Here is a 5838-nt window from a genome sequence, read left to right as displayed (position 1 = left end):
TTGTTCCCACGCAAACACTGCGCGCGCGCGCGCTCTCTCTCTCTCTCTCTCTCTCTCTCTCTCTCTCTCTCTCTCTCTCTCTCTCTCTCCTATATAATATAGGGATCTCATCCGCTGCAATATATGTATGTATGGTTTGTGTGTGTGTGTGTGTGTGTGTGTGTGTGTGTGGGGAATACAAATGGTATTTGTTGTCTTTTGGTATCATTATCAGATTCGATAATAACTTTTGAGTTCCCTGCTTATGTTGAAGCCAGTAAATGTTCCTAGGGTATCCTATACTGTCTATTGTTAATTATTTATCTTTTTTTTTTTTTTACTGTACATTGATACAACAATGTACTGAGTAGTCATGTTTTTATCTAATTCAAAGCACTGCATTTTTTTTTAAAATCTTTTACACAAAGCAATTACCTCCATTGTATATATCTCATCTCATCTCGTCTTGAGTTAAAATGGTATTTAGAGGGAATAGAATTGAAGTAATATTTTCACTTCAATACAAAACCAAATGAAAAATACACACAGAATGTGGAAATCTAATATAAATATTCCATTTCTTTACTAAAAAAATTCAATAGGGTTCGACCATAATTTTAAGGCCCTATATCAGAATTATCTGGATTCTGACATACATACATTAAAGAAAATATGACTGAAAATAAGCATTTGTGTTCATCATAGCTTATCATTGATTTTAAAACATCTGTATTACTCAAGTGTTCATAGGCATTATTCATGAAAAAGAGCCAGCACTTTATAAAACGTTGATAACTTCATTAAAAATAGACCTGTGCATCGAAAACCTGTCAATCAGTCCAGGAGGCAGAAACTAATTATTCCCACTTCCAGAAGAAGCGCAGGCACTTCATCACAAGTGTTCAGTGATGTGAAAGTATTACCTACTGTACAGAAAGACATATTGCTCTGATATTTTACAAATGATAAAGAAGCAGCTTCTTCTTCATGTGTGAAAATATTAGCAAAAAACTGTGTTGTGGTTGGCTTGAAAACTGGTCAATAAGACACTATCATGCAAATGTATTTATGTTGGGTCTATGTCACTACGTGTGCTTGAATGTGATTATTCAGTCACAAGAATATCCAGAGGCATTTTGTGCGATAATTAGATTTTTCCTGGTGGTTTGGAGGATGCTGCCCCCATAGCCTCGGGCCAGTTAAATCATTTCACAGAGTTTCCAAAGCATTAATGATTCTTTCCACATGGTCTGCACAGCATTACCAAGCAATTTGGTAACAAGGTTTCCCCTGACGAGGAAGATTAGACCGCAGACGTTTGGCATTTATCACATAAATGTCACCAAAAACAACATCTCTATAATAGGCAACTGTCTGTTACTATCTTTTTTATGAAAATTTTTGTTGTTTTTTATCCACCATTTATTATTTCCTCTGTGACTATTATCACACCTCTAAGAAAGCAAGAAGTAATCAAAGTATGTCAGATAACAATTAAACTCAAGGCCTCTCAGGCCACTCTATTCTAATTTTTGAATTAAATTAATTTAGTTCAAGATCATATTATTGAGTTCTATATTTTTAGCTTTCCCCCCTGATTTAAGTCTTTATATTGAATGCATTCCTTCAATTTTGTCCGTTTGTGTCATCTGCTGCGTCCTTACCAGTCAAATCACTAAAGGCAGGGCCCATGGTTGGAATTGTGTGGGACGGCATTTGAATGACAAAATGTCATCACTGAGCTGTTTCTAAACACCACAATCTATATATTGCTGCAAGATGAATACGCACATAAAAACACAGACGCAGAAACTGACACATATGGATAAGAAGTCGGCTTTATATCAGCTGATTTCAGCTGGATATGGACCAACCACTGTATTCTTCCAGCACTCGCCTGGGACATTCACATGGGTCTGGAAAATGGGAGCGTTTAATCACTGGATGCTCAGCCAAGCAGTAATTATATGCTTGTATTAGCAAGATGACATGATGTACTGGATGCCCCGCGAGACTCTTAGGTTTTTTCAGGAATTATGTTACTCGTTAAACCTCCTTACCAGGTACTTAACGCAGTTCAGTGTGGAATTTTTAAGTATTCTTTTCAGTGCAGAGTTGTATTACGGAGTCTGTGTGTTCAAGGATTATCTACTGTACATTATGTGTTTTAGACTCAACCTGTCATCAAGTTTCTTGATTTTTCTCTATGAGAAAGAAGTTACTCTATGATTCTGTTTAACTCTGTCCTCACAGAGAAAAATGTCATGATGTCAAACAAATGTCTAGTCAGGGTCGTGCTAATAAATTATTTTGGATGCACATTTTCATTAATTATTCTAAATCCTTTTTTCAAGCTCATTTGCAGGGGTCATGATTTTCTCTGTCATTTCTGAAAATGGAATAAATTAAAGGTAGGCAGACTTTGATTATTTCCTTCAGTGTTTTTAACCATAAACTATATATACCTTTACACTACTTTGAATAATTTGTTGATTTTTTTTCACACAAAACGAAACTTTCATTATCTTGTTAAAAGAGTATTGTACATCTACCCCATTTACCTAATCCAGAAAAAATTTAAACTGCTGGACATAAGGTGCCTAACTCTCTTCTCAGTGTCTGTACAGTGAAGTGTCAAGTTGCCACATCACACTAATGTAAGTTGAAAGGCTTACAAACTGCAGCGCGTGTGATGTCACTGAATCATCTTCTACAAAACACATCGTAAACTGTGATTTAAAGTGAGCACAGAGAAACTTTCCCTCATCAGCAGATGATAGTGAAAACAGCCGTCTACTGACAAACACCATGTGCATACAGGTCAAGCATCCCATTGAGATAACAGTAAGCAAAAGTGAAAACATTTTAACATTGAAGGGAACATTAGAAGTAAAGAACTATCTCATTCTCAGAATCTGATTAACTGAGTTGCATTTTATCTTCCTCCTTTATCATTTTGGAGCTGTTTCATTGGGGGAAAAGTTCTGGAGTATTGCTAAACTTTTAAGAGGCAATAGTTCATGATTTCAGGTTGAAGAAAGTCGTCAACAAACCCCTTCTGAGACGTGATGCAGAGTCCTGAGCCAGAGAAGCATCTGCAGAGTAATATGTCACATAAGGGAGGCAGATGAACTCTTTTTCAAGATTTCTTCAGTTGGACACAGCATGTGTTGAATTTCGGAGTGGAATAAAACGAACATCGCTCATAAGAAATGCATTAAGGAAACTATGACTGGGGTTTCAGATTCGTGATTGTATGCAGCTTTGTATTGGCTTGAAATGTGTTTCAGATGATGAGAGTATGCTGCTGAGAAAATCTGAATTGTTCACTCAAATGTTCGTCCAAAGCAATTTGCGACAATCATGTCATAGATCACTGTGGCATATTCATCAACTCTCTTATGACTATAATGCTGCCTGGCCCATTTTTGTTAATGCAAAATAGTGGCATGTGTACATAAATCCTGATATAACATTGCAACACTTAACATTAAGCCCACGAGCTCAGGTTCACACTCTTTTGTCTCTCTAATCGCTCCTTGATGGGTCCTTTATATAGCAAGTGAGTCATTCCGCCCTGTGTTAGCCAGTGCACAGGCCTGGGCTGGTGGGGGATCTCAACGATGCCTGGAGCTGTGGGAAATTAAAGCTAGTAGACAGAAACAAGAGTTGTGTCTGCTGTTAAACAATGGCTTAAACAGGTTTCTTTTAGCAGCATTAGAAAGACAGCAGTAATCCCCTCAGGCATTTCCATTGCAAACCCTCAGTCTCAGCGATAAAACAATTCAATTATTTTTGGCCAATCCTCTCAGGCTTCTCTATGCATTTTAGTGTTAATAACCTAAATGTTTACACAAGTAAACTGTTTGGTGTCTCGTTGTAATTTCTGGCTCATTGTAATGTGATGTCAAAATCTGCAGTTAAAAAGAATCGCACCTGAGGCCCTCACCTGTAACAAGGTGTCAGCAATGGACAGAGGCTGATATTCTCATCAGAAATACAGGTCACATGTACATTCCACCCAGAGGTCCATTCAATTATTAAGCTGGTTGACGTCCTTTGTAGTTGAAGGCGCATTTAATTTAATTGAAAATTTGTAGGAATAATCTGCTATAATTTGCTGTTAATCATGGACTGTTGATTAGACTTGACAGAATATTTACTCCATCACCAGCAACCGCGCTCATCATATTAATTAAATCAATCAGTGCTCAAAGCGGAAGTAGACAACCTTTTGGCTTACTCCTGTCGTTATGATGTCAAAACTGATTGCACAGTGTAGTGGTGATTGGAAAATGACACCATCCGCCCTTATATTGGCCATACATTTACCATGTTATTCTCTTGGCCACCGGGACGAAGTTTTTGCAGAAAAATGACAACTTGATTTACGGCAGACAAAGGCACTGCCTCACCCATTGCGTAACCAAAACTAGGAAGAGAATAGCCTTCTCCCGCCCGGTATCTATCCCAAGTGATGGAAATGACAGATGGTGAAACAATCAAATTGACAAAAGCAACTCAACCTCGCAAGACAGAAAAAGAATCCTGTTGACAGAGGAACAGAAGCCGGGGAAGAAGGAGAGTGATAGGAAAAGACATAAAAGAAGAGTGAATTTTCGGACTGCCATTACTCCGTGGGGAGAGCTCCGGGACTTCAGAGGCTTCAGAAACGACATGCAGCTTGTCTTCTTTCAACTAAATAACTTTGTTTTTAGAATTTCAAAAAACGAACACTTTCACAAGATTTATGTGTTCGAAACCAGCCATGTGGCCGACCCCATGTGGCCATGAAGACATTCATGTTAAAACGATAAACTACTGCCTATAATTTAGCTGTATTGGATTATTACGTCGATAGATGACTGGGCTGAGATCAACTTAATGGTCTATATTTACTACAGCAAATCAATTAAGTAATCAATAAGACATTTGATAAAAGGTACATTAATAACAAATGAAATCGCCTAACCCACATATTGCCATAAGGGGCACGTTAACTGTAACTAATTGCAGTATTTGGTTCATTTGCTTTCACCTGCATAGAATGAACACATATGTTCTCAAAGAGTGATTGGTACTGCGGGGTCAGCTCTGCTCCCGGCGCTGGGCCTCAGCATTGGCACCTGTCTCCATCGCAAACTCCACTTAAAAGTTACATCCTAAGAGTAAAGTCACATTAGGCAGGCAACCGAAAAACACCATAAATATAAACATGGAGTTATGTGTATTGATCTTGTGTGCGTATGGCTTTCTGTTCCCTTTTTGGGCTAATTTGTGTGAGGGTGTGCAAGAACATTGGAAATATCCAGGCTGGCTTATTATTTGTCCTTGGGTTTAAATTAATAATTTATACCTTTTAAATAAATATTTATTTATTTATTTAAATGTAAATATTATGAATTAAACCCAAATGTATACAGTATATATATTAGAGCACTTTTCAAAATTCTGAATAAAAAGTGCTTCACATGGCAGCAATTCAAAAAAGAATTAAGACATAAAATCATCAGAATTAAAAGTAAAAAGACATTTGAAAGAAAATTGAAACTCTAATAAGATTATTAAAGTAAAAAAAAATCAGTGAAGACTCAAAGATAAAAGTATGTCTTAAGAAGGGACTTAAAAAGAAACCATTGAGTTAACTGACCTGATTTTCTCAGGCAAATCATTCCCGACCCTCGGGGCCAGAGAGTTACTTACAGGTCACATGCATAAGATGGAGAGAGGCAATGAAGAGCCTAAAAGTATTAGTAAAAGTACATAGCTGTAGATGTCACTGAATTCACAGGTGTTGCCATTTGCTATAACTTTGAACGTGATGATTGTTCAGGGTCCCTTTCAAACACATTGAGACTT

This window comes from Scophthalmus maximus, chromosome 6, assembly GCF_022379125.1.
Source record: "Scophthalmus maximus strain ysfricsl-2021 chromosome 6, ASM2237912v1, whole genome shotgun sequence".
NCBI lineage: Eukaryota > Metazoa > Chordata > Actinopteri > Pleuronectiformes > Scophthalmidae > Scophthalmus > Scophthalmus maximus.
The sequence above is the reverse complement of the archived record's forward strand: the minus strand, read 5'-3'. Positions refer to the sequence as shown.